We start from the raw sequence: 22,447 nt of genomic DNA, 5'->3' as shown, positions 1-22,447 counted from the left end.
TCTTTCCTCCATCAACAAGATTTTTCACCAGTCAGCTATTTTACCGCCTGATGGAATTCCACCCTCTCCCATGACTGGCTATGGACCACAGTCCTAAGGCACCCTAATGACTTAAATAATTTTACCAAATGGGCAGCCCAAATTAGTAGCAGATGTCATGTCTCTTAAAACTGATGCCACAGCTCCCAACACAATCTTAAGGTAGATATAGCTGCCTCCAGAATCATTAAATGCAGATTATTAAGTGCAAGAAGCTAATATTAATTTATATTTTATGAGTTTGCAGTTCAAAATATATGTCAACATCAAAATACTTAGTACATTGATACACATCAAAATAGCAATAGCTAAACTTACTATACACTTTCTATGTGCATGGTGTATTTAATAATTATCTTCTTTAACCTTCCCAACAATCCCAGAGGGTTGATCCTATCATTATCCTTATTTTAGACACAAGCAAGGTGAAGCTAAATGTTTTGCCCAAGTTCATACATGCAGCTCCACCCCATAAACCACTGAGTGATAGAGGTACTCCAGCCCTTGTGCATTCTCTGATTTGTTTTAATTACCAAAAGGGGGAGGGGGAAAAAAAGATGTTTGCAGATTTAGTCTCAAGGAAAGTTAACCTATTAAACTATCAAAAATACAGAGAAATAATTTCAGGGCCTCTTTTTTTATTTCTCAATAACATATATTGATGCCATCTTCATTCTTTGAAAACATGGAACACTTATATCCCAGATTTGAATATTTAGGCTTGGTTTCAACTGGGAAAAATAACTCACTCTCCTTTGGGGGAAAAAATAGGCAAACTCCAATTCTGAAGGCCACCACCGTGGGCATGTATTTTAAAAAAGGAAGAAGTACAAGGCTTTCTTCCCTCAGAGAGATGCTGCTGGCTTGGCAGAGTCCGGACCCTGGGCAGCTCTTAAACTGTGTGACTTTCTATTCTCATTTATAAAACATCTGCAGGAACATTGGCAAGTGTCGTATGCATTAGAAACATACTTAAATTAAGGATGGTCATCATTTATTGAATACTTAGTAAGTATCTGGCAGTGAAACAGTAAATTTTTATATATAATATTTCTCCTTAAAAGGTCTCTGAGAGGCAAGTACACATGCCCATTCTGCAGATGGAAACTAGAAGGCTCAGAAAGTGTGAATCATCTGACAAGCGGCTTCAGCACACATCTCAGAGTCCAGAGCCCCACCCTGCACCTCTGTGCTCGGCTGCTTCCTTTAGCAAGCAGGGCTACATTTCACCCTTCTCGGTCTGTTCTTTCACTCAATTTGCCAGGGTAAGGCGCTGGTTTTTAAATGTCATAAAACCATGGTATAGAACATTTTTGATCCCTAAAGAGCCCCACAATTTCTTTTCAAGAATGACGTGTTAACCTTGGGGTCTTGGACAGCCTTCAAATCCAGGAATTGCCTTCTACCTGTTTTGATTTTACTCCAAAGTAAAATCATTGAAAAGTATCATAGAACAAAGGTTTATGGTTGCATGGACTCTTAGAGATCGCCTAAGCCAGTGGTTTCAATCCTGGGAAGGGTTTGCCCAAACGGCAACCCAATGGGAAGCACATGTACGACAGTTTAAACCACCTTTGTCGACTCCCTCTCTTACCCCTTCTTGGGTTTCTCTTTCGAAGTACCTTTCATAATGGTAATCGGTCACCGATTGGGTCATATCCCTAATATCCAGCCCAGGGCCCAGCCTACAGCAAACATTCGCGAAACGGATCAATGCAGATGGAAACCCAACGTGGAACCCCTTAGGTCCCCTACAGCACAGTTTGAGAACATTGCTTTAAATCAGCCTCCTAATTGTACACATGAGAAAACTGATATCAGAAGAAGGAAACTGATGGATCTAGAGACTGTAATACAAAGTGAAGTAAGTCAGAAAGAGAAAAACAAGTATCGTATATTAACGCATATATGTAGAACCTAGAAAAATGGTACAGATGAACCGGTTTGCAGGGCAGAAATAGAGACACAGATGTAGAGAACAAACGTATGGACACCAAGGGGAGAAAGCGGCGGGGGGTGGTGGTGTGATGAACTGGGAGATTGGGATTGACGTGTATACACTGATATGTATAAAATAGATAACTAATAAGAACCTGCTGCATAAAAAAATAAATAAAGGGCTTCCCTGGTGGCGCAGTGGTTGAGAGTCCGCCTGCCGATGCAGGGGACACGGGTTCGTGCCCCGGTCCGGGAAGATTCCACATGCCGCGGAGCGGCTGGGCCCGTGGGCCACGGCCGCTGAGCCTGCGCGTCCGGAGCCTGTGCTCCGCAGCGGGAGGGGCCGCAGCGGTGAGAGGCCCGCGTACCGCAAAATAAATAAATAAAATAAATTCCCACTGATGCTAGCATGTATGGTATCTACAACCAGCTCGGGTTCCTAAAGCAGCCAACCTCCCCCTCCGCAAGGCCAGGTGGACACATTCTGTTTTCCACTCGTGCAATCAGTTGGCCTGGCCGCCATCTTTGTTCCCTCCACAGGTCTGGAAAACATTATCACACATAGGAAACCTCTTACTAAATTCACCCAAAAGCCATAAGTTATAGCCAACAAAGCCTACCCTTACCAAACATTACAATCTCTCTGATAAAAAAAGTAGTCCTCCCAAATAAAATGGCCTTAAACATTATTATTGCCTCACAAAGAGACACCTAGGCCATTATCCAAACCAAATAACATATGTTCATACCTGATAAGTCTACCAATATATCATCTTTATTAAATCACAGAGAAACACAAATAAACGCCCTCAATGATCCTATCCCCAGCCTAAAACAAATGGTTCGGATCATGGGGCACTTCATTAAAAATAAAAACAAAACTGTTACTTATTTTAAAAATCATCATCTTAACTGTGCTTTTCTTTACATGTACCTTTATTACTGCTGTAGTATCTGCTTCCAGTACAGCCAGGCAGCCACCACACAGTCCAGTTTCATGCCAGCAAAACTCATTGCTGACCGCTCAGGGCATATTACAAAAAAAAAAAAAAAAAGAAAGGAAACGTAAAATTGTAAAATCCGGTCACAGAAAAGAAAATGTTGGAGGAGGTCATCAAGAGGACATGACCTCGGGTTGACCCCTGAGCTGGACCCAGGCAATTGGAGGCTCCTCCCCTTCCCCTGTCCTTGGGATGAACTCTGCCTGTCATGCCCACAGTGGGAGCTGTTTTCAAGGACGCAGTCTTGAGAGAGCATGTGTGGTTGAGACCCTTTGGATGGTGTATGTCACTGAGCCCCTTTAAGGCCTCTCTGTAAACTCAAGATTCTGACCGGCAAGTGCAGAAATCTACTGGTTTTGTTGCCCAAAACAAACTTCGTAAGTTTCCATACTTATTAAACCTGCCACCTACCAATCTGGTGTGTCTGCCTCTCTCTTGGGTCTCTTCTTGCCTCCACCTATGGGGCTGGTTTCATATTTCACCCCAAAAGCTCCTGAGGTTGCAAACCAACAACCTGTTTGTGATCTCCCTATACCCACTTGTTAGCTTATCACGGTGCTACCCAAACGTGGTGAAATAACCAGCCACCATCAGTCTCCTGCAAACTGTGGGCTCCTTGGGGGCTGGAACGATGTCGTGTCCACCTCCTTGTCCCCAGCACTTGGCACAGTATCTGACACTTAGTAGGTGCTCAATAAATTTGTGTTGGATGACTGAAGGATTGCACCTTTTCTCCAGGACTTTTCCATCTTATTGGAAATGTAGCTTAATACGCAAATAAACTACCAAGCTACAAGGAATAAAAGATTCTAAGAAAGACACAGGATTTCATAAAGGGAAGAGACAAAAGCTACACACGAGATGACAGTAACGGTTTCATGTGGGGACAGTGAGACAGCAGGGGTCAGGCTAATGGAGAGCCTTCGAGGGCACCGACTGTCCATTTGCAGAGCCTGGTGGTGGGTTTTCTGGGACTGGTGATGTGTGAGACCACAGGTATGACAGGCACGGCAGGACACTCTATTTACCTATTAGTGGGTTTTGTCCCCTTTGTGTTCCTGTTTTCCCCATTTCAAACCAGGCCTTGGATGTTTCTTTGCCTCAAAGACTTTTGCCAAAGGGAAAATTAGAAGTAGGAATTCTTTGAAATCCTGTTTCAATCCATGTACAAAGGAAAAGTGGAGAGGAGGATACTTCTGAGAACACCAGGAGGGAAAGTGACAAAAAGGATCTCTGAGGCTGGAGGTCAGCTGGAGGTCTGCAGAGGGGAGCCACCACTCAAGGGCAACACCCTAAAGAGGGGTGAGCAGGAAGGTCAAGTGTCCCTGGAATTGTGGGTTGAATAGTGTCCTCTAAAATTCACGTTCCCCTGGGAACCTCAGAATGTGATCTTATTGGGAAATAGGGTCTTTGCCCATGTAATTAATTAAATAAATTAAGATGTGGTTATACTGGATTAGGGTGGGCCCCCTAAATCCTGGTGTCCCTACAAGAGGAGAAGATACATACAGACACACAGACAGACACACACAGACTCATACAGACACACAGACACACACACATAGCCATATGAAGATAGACGCAAAGATCAAAGTGACGCTTCCGCAAGCCAAGGAAGGCCAAGGACCGCCAGAAGCCACCAGAAGCTGAGAGAGAGACAGGGGACAGATTCTCTCAGAGCTTCCGAAAGGAACCAAGCCTGCTGACACCCTGGTTTCAAAGTTCTGGCCTCCTGAACTGTGAGAAAATAAAGTTCTGCTGCTTTGGGCCACCCGGTTTGTTGCAGTGTGTACTGGCAGCCCTAGGAAACGAACACATCCAGGAAGCCTGGACCGCATGACAGGCGTGTTCAGGAGCCATGGTCCTTTATGGGTTGGGCAGGAGGCTGTGCTGATATAGTGAATGCTGCTAAGAAGCAGAGTTCCCTCGTACCAGGCCCTGTGTTAGAACTCTGGACCTTTGCATACCTCAGGGGTTGAAGAGTCCTGTGATGGATATTAGGGAAATCTTTACCAGCCCAGCAACAGGGAGATCTATGTTGATTTCAAGGACACAGAAACGTGTTCATTTAACCAGAGCTTCTGGGCTGAGTCATGTTTGCTATATAGGGTTCACAAAGAGGAAGAGTGGAAGGAAACAAGTGAGAAACATACATTGGGACCATATCAAGGAAGACCGTAATTGTTAGGCTCAGAAGTTTGGATTTACTTCCCAAGGCAATGGGAGCCATTGAAGTTTTAAGGGTTGAAAGCTTGGAAGTGACTTGGGGGAATGACTTTCTTGAAGGGGGACTTCAGGAAAATCACTCTGGCTGTAGTGTTATATAGGTTATCAAGTGTCTGGCTACAAGTAACAGAACCATGACCTAAAGTGGCTTAAACAAAATAACTGTATTGACTCATACAAAAGAAAGACTAGAATGTAGGCTTCAGGTACAGTGTGATCTGGGCTCTGGATATACTTAGCTTCAATTTGGCTTCCGGCAGAGGCATAAGATATCTTCCAGAGAAACTGAAATAAGAATACTTCCTTGTTCATATCCAGCTGGAAATAAAGAGTAGCTTCCCAAGGCATACTTTTAAGAACTTCTTTCCTAGAAGACCCAAGTATATTTCTATCTTGTTGATCCAAACAGGGATTAAATCTACTTATTCCTGAGCCAATTTCTGGCAAAGAGATTAGGGGAGTCATGATTGGACAAGAGCAATGAGCTGCCTTAGCTGTTGGAGCTAATATATGTGAGCAGTGTAGTGTATGGCTCTGTTTACTACTGCTGCTCAAATGCCTAGAGATTTTCAAGGTTGGAAGGGGACTGAAGAATCATGGGTCCTACGTTCCCTGTAATGAAAAATCTCCTGTAAAGGTCTCCATCCACGTATTTATTATTGACGTGGGTACATGCTGCCTGAGCAGCCTGTTCACAGTTGGATTGTTGACCTATAACGGAATGAGATCTGTCAGTCAGATTCCTCTCCTGGAAAAACTAAAACTTGGAGCGGATGAACAGTTGCCACGATGTAGAGGGGCTGGGGCTACAAGCATACAGGAAACTTTTAGGGCGACCCCAGGACTTAACAGGGAATGCCTATAGGCGAGGAGAGAGCAGAGAGACAAGGAAGGGAGAGAAAGAGAAAGACAGAGAGGGCCACAGAGACAGGCTGTCATTCTCCTTCTGGGTCCCCACTTTTAGTCAGTCTGTATATCCCTACATCACTTTTTTTTTAATCTTTTTTTTAAGGAAAGTTGGGCCAGGTCCTCACAGCCTCAAGAACCCAAAGTAAAACACTGCCCAAAACCAAACACCAAGTACCCAGCAGCTCTGAACTCATCTTTGACAAGCAAGGCAGCTCTTTCCTTTTCTGCACCATCACCCAGATGGCATCAGAACCCATTAGGATTGTTCCACTCTGATGAACCAAGAAAGGGGATGGGGAAAGGATGAAATCAATTTCTTTAACCATCATTACTAAGAGCTTTGCTGTTGCTCTGAAGACATTGTGGGGCTGGGTGGGGTGACGGTGAGCATTAAATCAACGTCAGGGCTCCCAGGGAACTCACTGTGCAGACACTCCAGTCATGACTGTTACTGGCTGGCCATGTTGGGAGACACAGTGCGGGTGAGAAGCAGGAATGTTCACAGACACACAATCCTGACACATAGCCCCAGATCCGGGCTCCTGGAAACTGGCGAGGGTATCAGAAGTGCTTTCATAACATGTCATAACTCTAGGAAAGAGGCCTTCTGTGCTACCTGGTAAGAAGTACATTGTAAAAATAAAGGAAGTGGGGCTAGAAAAAGCCTCCCAGGTTAACCCACCAGAGACTGGGAAAAGATGTGTCTGATGTACATCTTTTTAGATGGATAAGCTGATGATTTATGCATGTTTCACCAGAGTTGCTTAATAAGAAATTTCCATCTCACTGTACAGTCATCTAGGGGAACTGCCAAGAACGCAGGGGGGAAATCCAGAGCCGACTCTGATTCTGGGCTGCAAAGCAGAAGAGCTGGATGGTCTGGGGCCGTTCACTTGCCCCATCTGACCTCCCTCCTGCTAGGATATAATAGGATAGTCTTAACGACGGAAGCATTTTCTGTTTTGCAAAGCGCTTTTCTGTACATTATCCTATTTGATCCTTGCCATAAACAACATTTCTTTACTAATTCATCCAGGAAGTCTTTATTGAGCATCTAGCATGTAACTGGTATGAGATGGGCACTGCAGTCAGCCGGGAGCAAAACCCGACGCATTCCCTCCCCACAGCAAGCTGAATCAGATCAGATCAGAAGGCAAACGCCGCCGATTATACAATCAGGAAAATCCACAGGGCGCCGGAGGCAGTTGTCCCCGTGAGGACAGCAAGAGGACCACGCTTACATTTGGATACTTGGACCCGGTTGATGTTCCGAGCCAGGCCCCCAGGTGCTGAGTCTGAGAGGTCCATGTCCGAAGGTTCCCACGGCTGGAAGACGCTGCCGCTGCAGAGAACAGAAGTTGATGTTCCTGGGAACCCTCTCTGCTCCCCTCGTCCCAAACACTAAAGCATTTTGGGGAATGCCAAGTGCGGTGGACGCCCTGACTCACATCTCAGAAAGAGCAAAGCCCACACGATGCTTCCAGGCAGGCCAGAAGGTTCACCTCCACCCCCCTCTAGAACTGAAACAAAAACCAATACGTTCAGGCAAGAGGTCTCGGGTCACGAAATACCCAAAACTTTTCTCGCAGACTCCCGGAGGGCAGGAAACTTAGACAGGCAGCAGGGCCCGGGTGCAGCTTGGCAGGGTTCCTGCTCCTTGAAGAACTCTTGCAGATCCACATGCTTTTTGTTTCGGCTTCCCCCCCACCCCACCCCACCTTGCCCTATTCTCTTTATTCCTCTTTTCCTTCCCCTTCTAGTAGGGAATTTTCTCACTCTCTCCTCTGCCCCTTTTAATCGTTATCTCTTCTGCTCTGAATATCTCTTTTTTTCCTTCAACTCCCAGAAGTCTTCTGCATACCACCACCCCATTCTCTAGGGCAGGCCTCCCCCAGCTGTGGGCAGGGAACCTGGTGCCGGAGAAATCCACCATTCACACAACACACTTTTATTGAGCATTTACTATATGCTAAGTAGAGGTTTTAATGTTGGACATACATGAATTCACTTAATCATCACAGCAACCTTGTGAGATGGACAGTATTAAGCCCATTTACACAAATGAAGAAACTGAGGCACAGAGTTAGTAGGCTTAGGGATTCTGAAACTAGCCTAATTTTGTTGCAGGAAGGGGGACCCCTCGCAGGGCCCGAGAGTAGGCTCTTAGTCTAACACCCGGAAATGAACTGTCCGAGGAGACACACGTGCTGACGAAGCAAGAGACTTTATTGGGAAGGGGAACCCGGGTGGAGAGCAGGAGGGTGAGGGAACCCAGGAGGACGGCTCTGCTACATGGCTCGCAGTCTCAGGTTTTATGGTGATCGGGTTAGCTTCCGGATTGCCTCTGGCCAATCATTCTGATTCAGGGTCCTTTCTGGTGGCACGGGCATAGCTCAGCCAAGATGGATTCCAGCGAGGAGGATTCTGGGAGGTTGGTAGGCCATGTGGACTGGCATCTCCTTTAGACCTTTCCCGGATTCCGGTTGTTGGTGGCTTGTTAGTTCTGTGATCCTTACCAGGACCTCCTGTGATAGAATAACTCATGCAAACTGTTACTGTCTTTGCCTGGCCAGGGCTGGTGCTTTCAGTCAGTGTTTCCCCCAACGATTTCACACATCCAGGGAGTGGCAGGTTTGAACCAAGAAGTCGGGTCCAGCTGGTCCTGGTCTGAAGCACACACTACACATTCCTCTGATGAAGAGCTAAGGAGCTCTCTGACTCCACTGCAGAAGGCTGACCTCTCCGACTGGGGCAAGGGAAGCTGAAAGAATTAACTGACCCCGAGGCCAAGCTATGCCTTTTTCCTCTTAGCATTCCTCAGGAAAACTGTGAAAGAGGACAAATCCCAATAAGGGGATAAGAACTGTAAAACCAGATTTTTTGGTAATGCCTCTTAAATCCTGTGTCCTGCACGTACGTAGCCTTAGGACTGGCATTCTGCCATTGAGCAAGACGCCTCCAGCGCGCACACTTCCCTGTAAAGAAGGAAGGGCAAAAACCGCGCAAACCTGACCCTGAAAGGGGGCCCGGTCCTCGAAGCCCCAGCCCCAGGAAACCTTTGGGGTTGGCTCCTGCCTGGGGTCCGGCTGCCCAGAGCTTGACCTGCTCTGGATCACGCTGCAGCCTCCGCATCTGGGAGGAAAAAAACAGCGGCGGTCAGGAGGGCCAGGGCGGGGGCCGGGCCTAGGTGGCGCCTCCGCGGCTCTTATCTGGGCCCCCGCCCGAGCCTCACCGGCTCCCTAGCCCCACTCCTCCCCTCCCTCTCCCTAAATCCCACCGCGAGTCCCGCGCCCTTAGAGGAAGGGGGTGGCTTTGCCCAGCCGCCAGCAGGGGGGATCGGCCCCTTCTCGCTACCATGCACCCGACTCGGGCTCTTCAGAGCCCGTCCTCTCGCAGGGCGCCGTCACCTCCTCCGCGGGGCTGATCCCCCGGCCCCCCTGGCCTCTCTTCCCCAGTCTTCCCACCCTGAAGGCGGCGGCCCCGGCGCGAAGTGTCGCCGAGACGTCCCCGCAGAGCCCCTCTCGGGGCGGCGATCCGGTCCCCGCGCCCGAGCCGACAGCAGTCCACGTGGCTCGGAGCTCTATATTCGGCTCGCAGGCAGCCCAGAGCGTGTGGAAACCCGACCGCGTCCGGGTGGAGGGAGTGACGCGAGGAGAGCGCCGGGCGGCGAGGGGCGGGCGCTGGGCGGAGGAAGGGGAGGGCCGCGCGCAGGAGAGGCGCCCGCCCGGCTCCGGCGCGCGCCCCGGCTCCTGGCCGCGGCCGGCCCCTCCCCGGCCCGCCCGCCTCCCCCTTCCGTTACACCCGGGGGAAGGTGTTCCCGAGACCGCTCCCATCCTCACCCCGCCTCCCCGCTTCCCCGGCTCCAGCCTCCGCCGGCGGAGCTCCACTATGCCAGACAGTTTCGACACTTTGCAAAGACAAAGACCAGAGGAAGGAGAACGAAGAGGAAGAGGAGGAGAGAGAGGAGAAAGGGGCGATGAGAGCTGGGAACGGGGCGAGTGTTCGGGACACCCCCTTTTGATTCTCCTCCGAATCCCCTCATCCCCCGAAGCCCAGGAAACTTTCGCGTGTCTCCGGCCGCGGTGAGTGAGCGCGCGGAGCCGGGGGTGCGCGGGGGGCTGCATCCACCGGAGTTGGGGTCCGGCAGTTTCGCTTGTGTTCTCCGAGTGGAGGGGCGATTGTCCGCACCCGGGGACAGAAGTGGTGGGGAAGGATCCAGGAGGGTGTGACAGGAGGGTGGAAGTGGGTTGAAGACCTCAGGTGCCGGGAGGGAGGAAGGCAAATGTAGGAAGACCCCTTCCTTAGCAGCGGTGTCGCCGGGGTCTTTGGGAGAGGAAGGAGGTCGCAGAAGAGGGTCGGGCTCAGGGGTTTACAGCCGTTTCAAAAGCAGCTGTTGGGTGCTTAACGGGGAGCCTACACCGGGTCTGGGGCAGCGGTCCCCGGGGTGGCCCCAGTGACATTGCACTCGGCGCCGGGCTGGCATCTCCCCGGTGGGGGCCGCCGAAACGCGGAGTGGCCAACGGGGTCGCCCTCCGGCGCTTTAGAGCGGAACCAGGGGTGCTGGGGCGCGCGGAGGCCGCCCAGTGATCCGGTCGGGCGGCCGAGGGATGGTATCCGGATGGTGCTTCCAAATCCGCTGCGAGCAGGCGCAGATCGAGGAGGTGGCCATCGCCCCCGGGGACACCGCAGGCCCGCATTGCTCCGGATACGGTGGAGAGGTTGGCACCCGGGACAGGACGGCTGGACGTGGCGTGGTGGACAGGGTGGGCGAAGGGGAGCGTGGCGGGGGTGGTGCCCGTGGCGACTTGAAACTCTGGGTCCGCCCCAGTCCCGGTAGGCGCCGCAGCTGCCGCGAAATAATCTGACAAAAGTTAGCAACTTGTCTGCGTCTCGGGTGTGTGACCCGCGCGGCGTAGGGGCCGCTCCTTGGGAGAGCGCAGGAGCGGTGAGCGGTGCCACCGGGGCATAGCGCCCTGATGGGGGTACAACCTGATTCGGAATCGGGACAGGGGCGCAATTTCTAGCTCCTCCTTTCACTAAGCGAGAGTGTGTTTGAACTTGACCTTGCGGGAGGAAGCGCGGCTGAACTTGACGTGGGGATTGAGGCTGCTCCCCAGCTGGGCGCCTTCGCTGTATCCCGAGGCCTGGTCTCCTGGGAAGGGTGTTGGGATTATCTGGGCTCTGCTCTTCCGCCGGAGACCTGAGTCTCTCCTCCCTCCTACGCGAGGGTCCCAAACCGCACCTTCACGCTCGGGGCTTGGTGGGGTCGCTGGGCGAGCGGACACGTGCCCGCTCAGAAGTCTGCGAGTGGTTGGGGGCTGGGCGGGTTCTGCGTGTCCCACAGAGGGAGACAGCCTTGACCCTGAGGGCAGTGACCTCCTCACTGCGTCGTCGCCGCATCAGGCATCCGCCGGGCTTTCACGTGCCCACGTCCGGGGACCTCTCGCCTCTTCCGGCTCATCCCCCTCCCAGGTCCCACGCCACGCGGATTTGTGCAGAGATGGTTCCCCAGGGAGACAGCGAGCACCCGCTCCCGCTCTGCGGCTGTGTGCCTGTGAGCGCGTGTGTGCGTGTGCGTGTGCGTGTGCGTGTGCGTGTGTGTGTGTGTGTGTTGAGGTGGCGGGGGGCGGTACTCGCCAGCGGGGAAAATGAGGTCGGCGGGGAACGAGGTTGTACAGCCGTCGCGCCTGGCACACAGTAGGTACGTATGAAGGCTGTCTGAAAAGGCCTCTTCGAGGGAAGGCGCTGGCAGAGGCCGGGACGTCCCTTCCCTCTTTCTCCCCACGTTTACTATTCATTTCGCATCTATCTACCCAGCCCAGCGCTTTTGGCTTCTAGACGTACCTTGCGCACCCACTACGTGCTGGGCTCAGAGATGCGCTCTTCTTAGACGCTGGGGCGAAGCCGCCAGGTTTTCTTTCCCGGGAGCTGCGGGAGAGCGTTCCCGACGTTCGGAAAAGGCAAGGTGCACTGCCGCCTGCCGACTACTCTAGACATTGCATCTTGGTTCCGAGGCTGGAAGGGGCGCGGAGGCAGGGTGCCTTGGGTCGCGCCCTGCACCTCCGGTTCCTACCCCCAAACACCATGGCCCGGCCTTTTTCTGAAATCCTGCGGTTAGCTGAAAAGACCGACCCGAGAGTTCACCATAACATGCCCCGATCTGGGTGCGGAGTGGGGGTAAAACGGGGTCATTGCTCTTACCTTACAAATATGTTATGCAAGATAAACATTACGTGTAATTGAGTGTGTGTGTATAAGTAGATATACATACGTATGTTCACATACTACATATGTGTATGTATATATTCACATGCCTCGATTTCAAGTTTGGGGGAAAGGAATTTCATCATAAGAAAAATTTATTTTGCTGAATACGTGACCGAATAAGTAGGGGGTCCTTTCCCGACCTTTGAACTATCCCACAGGCGTGGGAATATGCTGCCCCTGTGTTGTGCTAGGCCTGCATTTGCTGTCCAGGTCTGCGCTGGGGCAAGGCCAGGGCCTGGGCCCCAGCAGAGTCTTACCTTCACTTCCCTCCGCTGGCGGGGGGGTTAGCAGCCCCCTGGAGCACTGGGTTTAGAGAAAAAAAAACCAGGAAGTGTTGCCAGAAGTGATGGCGGAGGAATTTCTCTAAGGGCTGAAGATTACGCTCCTGCAAGCTCTATCAGCAGCCGGAAGCTGGCTCTTAAGCAGCCCCCTGCTGACCTTAGGGCTGTTTCCACTTTGGCGGTACAGGCCGGGCACGCCCCGGCTGGGCTCACCAGCACCTGAAGTCCTGAAGTCGGGGACCTGCCTAGTACTGGTCGTCAGAGCCTTCTGGTGCCCCAGCTTTGGTGGGCTGGATCCACCGGTGGGCCGAGTGGCGAGCGTTCCTCGGAGGTCCTGGGGCCTCGCGGGTGCGTGGGACTCTGCGCCAGGTGGGTGTCCCTCTCCTCTCTCCACCACCAGCCCCGGGAACCTCACCTGGAGACAAGCTGTCTGCAGCCCCGTAGGAAGGGGCCCCTTAATCTTCTGGTCAGTTAACTCTGTCTGAATCCGTTGTTGACTCAAAGGCATTATATTTGGACAGGGCTTTTGCCTTGCAGAATCGAAACCTTAACCCTCTCCTAGGTCCCCTCCCATACCACAAAAAGCAGCCAAGAAAGCAAAAAATAAAATCAACCAGTTATCTTGTCCATACACGGCTTCCCTGTGAGTTCTCCGTATGCATCTGAACACACACACCGCGGGCCGGAGGAAGAGCTGGCCTGGTCACAAAGAATTACTCTAGAATAAGGCTTCCATACACTTTGGTCAGTTATGGAACCCTGTGGAACCTCCAGCACTGCCAACCCCCTTGCAGAGCGGAGGATCTGGGCGCTCTCTTCTGCTCAGTTTGGTCCCAGGAACCCAGCCTTGGGCCCCAGCAAGACCCTGCGTTCTAGCCCCAGGGCCAGCACTCAATTATGTGACTACTTAAAACCCAGACTGTTTCAGGCTCTGGGTCTGTGTCACGCTGGGCAATGAGCAGTGTGGAGCTCTGCTGACATTACCTCGGGGGCATTAGGGCCTTTCTCTGCGAAAACAGTGCCCCCCTCCCATGTGCTTTTGCCTCCAGCTCCATCCTCAGAATGCTCCAGGCATCCCTGGCATCACAGACAACCTAGCCCACCCCATGCCAACTGTGTACCCCCTTTCACTCCTGGAGCCTTGAGAAGCCCACCCTCACTTGGCAAAGTTATTCTCCAGCGATTCGCAGCATTGGGTATGGAGACAAGGCCCAGAAGCTTCCGGCTCTGGGGTGACATCTGTAAGGACTCTCCAATGATGCATGTTGCAAATAGGGACCACAGGGACCTCTCCAGGACCTAGGTGGTTCCCACGATAAGAGCTGAGATGTTCTTAGAAATCAGTTTGTTCAACTAACTCTTTCATTTTATGCAAAAATACTGAGGCCCCGTGGAGAGGTCACGGGGACCTGCAGTGACAGAGCTGATCTAGACTGCTGGCTGGTCTCAAACTTTAAATAGATTAGCTGTCTGGGCTCCCCCTTCCCCAAGCCCACTCATTTCCATACACTTATGTCTCTTTTTCATTGTTGGAGACAAATAAATCCTTGGAGATGAAGCTAAATCCGGCCTCTGTACCCTGACACTGAATTAACTCTCGGAGACAGAGTTTTGGGTGAAGTAGAAAAGAATAGCTTTATTGCTTTGCCAGGCAAAGGGGGCCACAGCGGGCTAATGCCCTCAGAACTATGTGTCCCAACCTGGAGGGGGTAGTGAGAAGTTTTATGGTAATGGTTCAGAGAGGGCGTGATCAGCTGGTGGCCATTCTTCTGACTGGTTGGTGGGGAGGTACGTGGGAGTCGGCATCATCAACCTTCTGGTTCCACCTGGTTGGATTGTTTCGGTTGAACCAACATTTATTAGGAACTTATTGTCTCCCAGGCGCCATGCAAGGTGCTAGAACTATAGAGATGGAGGGACATGTGGTCAGTCCTTGTTCCGTCCATCCCCACCCCGCCAGAGGTCACGGTGTCGTGGGGAGGTGCATGGGGACATGAAGAGTTACTCTACAGTGGGGGTTTGCACTAGAGCAGAAATACATACTGGCCGAGGCAGGGTTTCGACAGAGAAGAAAAGGGATTCCTCTACCTGGGGGACCCATGGAAAGATTCATTGAGGAGACAACCCACGGGTACCTTGGGGAATTCTTCCAGGCACAAGTCAGACTGCAGGAGAGCAAGAGTGTTTTCTTGAATGCATAGAACTGGTATCGAGTCAAAGTGGCATGTGCCCTGTGTGCGCAAGAAAAATAAAGTAAAATGACAATAACAAGAGGTCTTTTATGCATGGTTCAGCAGAGGGGAGGGAACTGGGGATTTTAGGGGTTCGGTGCTTTGGTCCCCGGTTCCCGTGCTGATCTCCGGTTTGCTTCTGTGGGATTCATCCTTGCTACTCAGCCAGGGTGCAGGTCCCTGGACCCTGCAGTCCTCCAAGGGCTCTGGGCTTCAGAGGGATGGTGTGTAAGAATGCCAGTGGCTGCGTTGGCTTAAAAAATACAATTCGATGCTTTCTCTCTAATGCTCGGTTGGAGGAGCTGATTTGGGAGAGTGCAGTGAAATGGCACAGCGGCAGCGTGGGGGCGGAAAGCGCCCAGGTTTTCAGGATCACGCCGCCCAGGTCGAGCTGGGTGAGCTCGGGCAAGCCCTGCACCTCCGTTGGCCAAATCTGAGTTGCAGGTGGGCGATTATCCCCCCAGGAAGTGGGCCACTATGAGGATGAAGCAAGGTCATGCGTGAGAGGATATTGCCTGTGGGGCTGGGCTCCCAGAGCCCCCCGGGACCCAGTTAATAACAGTCTGGTTCCAGAGGGTTCTAAGAGGAAGTGCTGCTGGCTGGAGATACTGCCTCGGGACAGAGCACGTGGGAATAGAAGAGGTGACTGGAGGTGGAACGTTTTGGGAAGCTCATGGAAGAACACTTGAAACCCGAGGCTGGCTTTAATGTTCAGTGGTGGGTAAAAAACCCACCCTGGAAGCAGCGAGGCAGAATAGCTGGGTTGGGGTAGTAGCATTCTTTTCTCATTCCTGCAGGTTGCCTAAGCGTTTAAAGTTTTCTTTTTCCCTTGGGCATGATCTGGAGGGTTCCCGGGAGCGGTGGCACCTGGGTTGGGGGAGAGGGATGCTCTGCGCCCGGAGCCTGTCCTGGCTCAGGTGGCCTGGCTGGTCAGCAGGCCGTGTGGCACGTGTCAAAGTTGAAGGCACCTGGAGTGGACTCTGTAGTGTCAACCCAGGGACAAGCGTTAGAGGGACGGCCCTGGTGTCAGGCTATTTCCTCCCGTTAGGGGCACCGCTGGCCCAGGGTCAGAAGCGCCCCCCCCGAGTACCGGCCCTATTCTATTTGCTGCCGCCCGTGACCTTGGGGACATCATTTGTCGATGGAAAAAAAGGCACAACCTAGAAGTCGAGGTTGATAATTATGGGGTTTTTTGGTGGACTTTCTGAGGAATTCAAGCCGGGGAGACAGCTTCTCAGATCGCTCTGAGGGACTGCCCCAAGTAGGTCAGGGAGGAACCAGGATGGAGAGGGGTTTTTGCCACAAAGACCAGGTAGTTCGAACATCAAAAGATTACCACTAATGAGAGAAAACCAGACATCTCAAGTGAATGAATTTGGCACTTTTCTGTGTATGGGAAGATGCATGTCTGGGCTCATTGAGATCATTCCTTTGATGTGCATCTCAGCTCTCTAGGGCAAGTATCCTGTCCTTTCCCCTCCTGAGTCCCCTCGGGATGTACCTTTAGGGGTGGCTGCAGGGTCTGAGGGTTTGTTGCCATCCTGAGCTCCCTCAGGGGTGACTGGAGTGTCTTGACGGCTGCAGCATCCTTTATTTGCTGGTACGGCAGCAGCATTTTTCATCCACACACTTAAGCTCTGAATCTCCATTTCCTCAAGTAGTAGAGGGTGATATAAATCCCCCAAGACAGGATGAGGCCGATGAACAGGCCTTCTTGATTATAAATGGAGTAACATCTACTTCTTATTAAATGTTCAGTGTGTGCCCAGCGCAGCGGCAAGTCTTCTAAACTTCAGATCGTTTTGTGTCCAGTAGAAAGGATGTGCACTCACACTGAGTGGAGAGTTCTAGTAAAGAGTGTTTCACAGAGCTGGGAGCAGTATTTAGGGAAATCAGTAAGGGGTGTAGCAGTACCTGGGCCCAGTGACCACGCGCCACCATTCCCATCCCCCCCAGAGGAGGCAGAGGGAGGGATGGGGGAGAGGAACCAGGAGAGCACGGCAGTAGGAGCTGATCGAAGCTTGTGGAAGAGCCTCCCCCTTCCCCCTGGCGGGGAGGGGACAGGAGGATGCACTCTGCCACCCGGCTCTGTCCTGCCTGCCCCCACAATCCCTGTGTCACCGAGAGACGAGCCCTCCCAGCAGCCAGAGGCCACGGGCCTCCTTGTTGGAGCTTCTCAAGGACATGACGGGATGAAGACGGGTCACCCCCGCACTCACAGCCGTTGGCATCTGACCCTGTTTGGACCTCCGTTCGTCTCTTCTGTGTGCTCCACTGGGATCAGGGCCCTCCGCATTTTGCAGACGTACCCAAGGTCACATGGTCTTGCCCACACCCAGATCTTCCGTGTGCCTGGAATTACCCTCCTGGGAAGTAGGTGACTCCTGGGGAAGGAATAAGCCCATATTTCCAGCTGCCTTGAAGCCCCATCACACACCTTCCTCCGCTCACCCTTTGGAGCTCCCACCACCCACCCTTCCCACCTTGAACTGTACAGGTGAGGAAGTTGAAGGTCAGTCAGGTGAGCAGGTCCGCATGGGCTTAAGATACGGCCTCTGGCCGTGGTGGGGCCGCCTCCCTGCATCCCGGCCCCTCGGGGCCTTGCTGTCTCTACCTCGCCCCCTTCTCCCTCCATCCACTTGGCCGAGTCTGAGAACAGGGGCAAAAAATCCCATAAACTAAGTCTCAGCATCTCCACTAGATCCTAGAGTCAACTTAGGGAACCAAAACTTTATCATCGTAACAACGCAATACAACACAGCCCAACATAACACAACACAGCAGCACATAACAACCACAGGTGCCAGTTACAGTTCATGCAAAGTAAGTGTGGATGAACCTGACCGGAAACAGACTTGGCCAAGAACTAGCTTTTAGCATTATTAGGAAGCCAGAGAGCGCCGCCCCAGGGGAGGCTTAGAGCATCAAGGTGGGGTTCTGCTGGTGAGACTCAGGTAGGCACATAACAGTGGAACCTCCAGAAGGGAGCTGTCAGCCAATAACTCAGACACTTTGCTAGATAATTTCCCTGCTATTTAATTATTTTGCCTGTCAATGATTTTCTTCCAGGGGAGGGAGTCAGCTAGTACGTGGAGTTAAAAGTCATAGAACAACTGCATGAATAGAGTTTAGGAGAAAGCAAAGAGGAGAGGAGAAAACTGCAGGCAGTCTTGGAACAGGGAAGCTTGCCTGTATATTTTTGGGGGTAAAGTGATGAACTGTCAGCAGAGAGGTTACTGTGTGTGTTCTGTCCTTGAGAAGGATTTCAAAGACTACAGTTTCACTTGTTGGATTTTCTAGAAAACCCCGAGAGTTCAACCTTGGAGCCTAGCGATAGGGGGTCTCTGGGTTCCCCTGTGCTCAGGGCCTGCCATCAGCACTTCTACCTCCACTGAGCTGAGATGTACACATTCCCTCCTCAGTTAGAGCTGATATTTCTTGAATACTAGATCCCTAGTCTTTATAACAGCCCTGTAAATCACTGTTTTGTACTTTTTTCCTAACCTATTTTACTGATGTGGAAACAGGCTCACAGAAGTGAAGCCACTTGCCCAAGGTCACATAGCTAGAAAGTGGCAGAGCCAGAATTCATGATGGTTCCGTATCTGCCCGAAGCCCAAGATCTCAGGCAGCATATGCTGTGCGATTGCCAGGATCGTCCTGTGTCTCTAGATCAGGGGAACCAGGAAGGGGGGCAGCTGCCCCGGGAGGTGCAGCTATGAAACACATCATACCAGGTATCTGTTCCCAACCGTAGCCCAAGACGTGCGCCATCCCACCCGACAGGCATGACATATGGACCCAGGTTCTGTGACATCCTTTTTGGAAGGAGGTTCTAATTTTTCTCCACGTGCTCTTTGCCGAGGCCTGGGGCTCCAGGCCTTTTCCCCGATTCACCCATTTGGGGCTGGTTGGATGGGTTTATTTAGCCCTCGATAGTCTGGCTGGATTCTCAGATCTCCACAGGATCCCTGCGTTGCTGATTGCAAGCACTCATCCTTTGACTTGTCCACATAAGTTGAATTCAGAGAGCCCCACGGTGCCTGGGGATTGAGGAAGGACTGAGCAGGAAGGCTTGGTATAAAGTTTGTCCTCAGGGGGTGGAAACCTACCCAGGTCCCTAGACAGGTGTCTCTTGGCAATCTGCTTCAAGCAAAATGAACAGTAAACGTTGCTGTTGCAACACTGAAAACTTGCCTTTGAATAACATCTTCACAGTGGAGAGAAGTGTTTGTTGTTCCGGTTACTTGAAAACGCTGTTAATCCTACCACCTGGTGGAGAGTTTGATGGATAAAAACTGTTGCTTGGGAAACATGTTAGTTGCCACCAACAAGAATGTTTTAGTGGGGGGTATTCCTGGGTGTTTCTGAAGCGTATCCTTACATTTTAAACTTCAGTCTTTTGGCAAAAAGGAAATTAAAATGAAAAGGAGAGATTAGAAGGTGGCGCGGCTGTGTACCACACTTGAGGGAAATTTCAAATGAAAAACACACCTTTCAGAATGGTCTGAAGAATTGGTTCCAACATAAGAGCCGCTTCTGTTTTTCTGTCTGTAACCTATGGAAGGGAAGAGACTGAGGTAAGTGAAAATCATTTGTGAACTGCAGGATTATAGAAATGAAACTGATGTCTCTACAATGCCAAACATCCAAACAAGGAGAAAAAAATGTACTGGCCCTGGGGACAGTTTGGAATATCAGAATACCCCTGCATCGTTGGGAACCTGCCCCTGGGATGGAGTGAACGGGTTTTCTCTTTTTCTCTGAACATAAGCTGTAACCGTTATAGGAGAGGTTGGAAGGAAGTTGTGTGTGAGTCAGTTGAATGACAGCAAGTTACAAAGGTTGCACATTTAAAGAGCGTGAAATCAGAAGGAATTGTAAAATCCAAGCATTTGCAAAGATCCTTAGCAGCGCCCTTGTTCAGCCTTCCTCTTCCAGACTTCAGTTATTTATCGACCGAGTCATTCACTGATTCACTCAATAGAAGTACTGGCTCTGCCACTTCCTTGCTGTGTGACCTTCAGTGTGTTTCATAACCTCTCTGTGCCTCCATTGCCTCATCTATAAAATATGGATAATAATAGTACCTACATCTTGGTGGGTACTAAATACTTGGAAAGTGTTTAGAACAGGGCCCTGCAGCGTGCCTACTTTAAAGTGCCTGCTGAGTACATGCTATGATCATCATCTTTCGAGTTAGGAAATCCCTTGCTCAGCTTCCCACTGAAGTTTCCTCACTTCAACTCCACTATGTGGTTATCCCTCCTCTGCTTGAATGCTGCCAGTGATAGCCAGATCACTGCCCCACACAGTGGCCCTCTGACCTCTGGACACCTCTGTGGATTAGAAAGCTCTTCCTCATACAGAGCTTCCAACCATGGAGGACTTCCTGGAGGAGGTGGTAGGGTGGGGGTCTCCGGAGCTGTCTAAATTTAAGGCTGGGAAAGTTGGCTGGGCTTAAGAAGCTATGGTGTGGCCCCTGGACACTAATGGTAGACGAGGTCCACCTGAGACTTTGGACATGACATTTTAGCCATTCCCTGCCTTGTATTTCACTGCTAAGACAGCTCAGACGGAGGCCTGACCCGTGTGATTCCTCAGCCCGTTAGCAGGTAGAGCCAGGGTGAGAAGCCAGCCCTTCGTTCAAGGCTGCCACGGCCGACTTTCACCGCTGGCTTTTCCGCCCGACTTGGGCAGCTCAGGGTCGTCCTAGAGGTTCTGGTGCCCGTGTGCACGCCAGAGCAGGGGACACGGCAGCAGGCACGGACCCGGGTGCCGGGACTCCTAGATGACCCCACTGGGCGGGCCCCCTCCTCTAGGGACCCCTGTTGTGTCTACACCTCAGCCTCCCAGACCACCCCCTGACCCCCAGTCTCCCTGACCTCCCTCTCAGCAGGTCAGGGTTGGCTTTTGTGAATTCTGCCATCCCTCTGCCCTTGTATCCTTCCTGAGTTTCTGCCCAGGAAATGCTGGACATTCTGGACTCGTGTAACCTTCTAAACAGGGCTTTTCGGTCCTTCTTGTTAACAGTATTTCGACAGTTGAGGACACTGAGGCTCATGGAAGTGGCCCCCCGGGTGGGGACCGGCCCCCTCCAGCCACCCCCGCCCTGCCAGTGTCTGACCTCACGCCACCCACGTTCCTCCCACCCTCCCTTCGCATTGTTCTGAGAATCAGATAAGAGGCTCCTTCACTAAACCCTATTTCGGGGGCTATAAATAGGACACTTAATGGTGGCACTCGGGTCACATCCACCAGGGACAGAATCTGTGTGATGCCAGCATGTCCTCCAGCCCAGGGTTTTCACGGTCAGCACAGGATTCTTCCCTCCCTCCCTGCCTTCCTTCCTTCCCTCCCTCTCACTCTCCCTTCTTTCTTTTTCTTCCTTCCTTCTTTCCCCTCATCCACAAAATCTTGTCCCAAAGTACATAGTTAAGCCTCCTTAATTAGGCCGTGGTTGCCTAGAAGACAAACACATGCGTATTTCACGATTCTTCTCAGTTATGGCAGACACGGAACAGTGCCCATCAGGAGGCCCCAGGGGAGGCTGCCCAGCCTGTCAGCATGTCCTTCCTCTGAAGGCAAAGTCAGTGTAGCCCACAGGAAGGCCACGAGGGCACCGCTCACCCGGAGGCCAAGGGGGCAGAGGCATCAGCAAGGACCAGGGGGAGGTCAGGGCCACTGTTTGTTAGGTCTGGGGCAAGTGCCTTCTGTGTCCAAGCCACGTCAGTTTCCCCACTAGTGCTCTGGGGACACCACCACCCATCTTTCCGGCTGAGAGCTGAGATAACTCAAGCAGGAGAGGGTTGGGGAGAAAGCCCCAGAGAACAGATGGTCTTCAAGCTGGAAGATGGGTGGGAGCTGCTGACAGTAGCAGTGAGGGTGGGAGAGCCATTGGACGGGGGACCCTGGGGAGCAACCCACAGATGGAGTCGGGGCACCTCCCCAGTTGTGTGGTTGATGGAAGGAGGAAGAGAGGAAAACAAGGTGCCCGCCTGGGGGGTCCTAACCGTCCTGCCTTCCTCCAGTCTTGAGGAGCGATCAAGGTGTCTCTTCCTGCATGCAGAAGGAGATTTCGCCAGACGAGGCACACAGTGATGCTAGAACGTTCTTGAAATTCATATCTGTCTAAGTGACGATGAAGAGTCACCCTGACCCGCTGTCAATTCCACCACCCACCACATTTATTTAACCGTGGATCGGGTCCTGTTCCAGACCCTTTCCTTGCCGTTACTGCTCACAAAATCCCACTGGCGGGCTTCCCTGGTGGCGCAGTGGTTGAGAATCTGCCTGCTAATGCAGGGGACACAGGTTCGAGCCCTGGTCTGGGAGGATCCCACATGCCGCGGAGCAGCTAGGCCCGTGAGCCACAACTACTGAGCCTGCGCGTCTGGAGCCTGTGCTCCGCAACAAGAGAGGCCGTGATAGTGAGAGGCCTGCGCACCGCGATGAAGAGTGGGCCCCACTTGCCACAACTAGAGAAAGCCCTTGCACAGAAACGAAGACCCAACACAGCAAAAATAAATAAATTAATTAAAAGCAAAAGTACCAA

The 22,447-nt window shown here is 51.8% G+C and overlaps 1 protein-coding gene across 1 annotated transcript in view; it reads left to right on the top strand.

Moving 5' to 3' along the window:
- Positions 1-9,891: 9,891 nt before the first annotated feature.
- Positions 9,892-22,447, top strand: part of ST3GAL1 (ST3 beta-galactoside alpha-2,3-sialyltransferase 1) — an 88,376-nt gene continuing 75,820 nt past the window's right edge. Inside the window, exon 1 of the mRNA XM_030875869.2 lies at positions 9,892-10,195. The gene's annotated coding sequence lies outside the window, so the exon portion shown is untranslated. The remainder of the gene's footprint in view (positions 10,196-22,447) is intronic.

The sequence above is a fragment of the Globicephala melas genome, chromosome 17 (genome assembly GCF_963455315.2).
Source record: "Globicephala melas chromosome 17, mGloMel1.2, whole genome shotgun sequence".
Classification (NCBI taxonomy): Eukaryota; Metazoa; Chordata; class Mammalia; order Artiodactyla; family Delphinidae; genus Globicephala; species Globicephala melas.
This window is presented reverse-complemented; position numbering and strand designations above follow the sequence as displayed.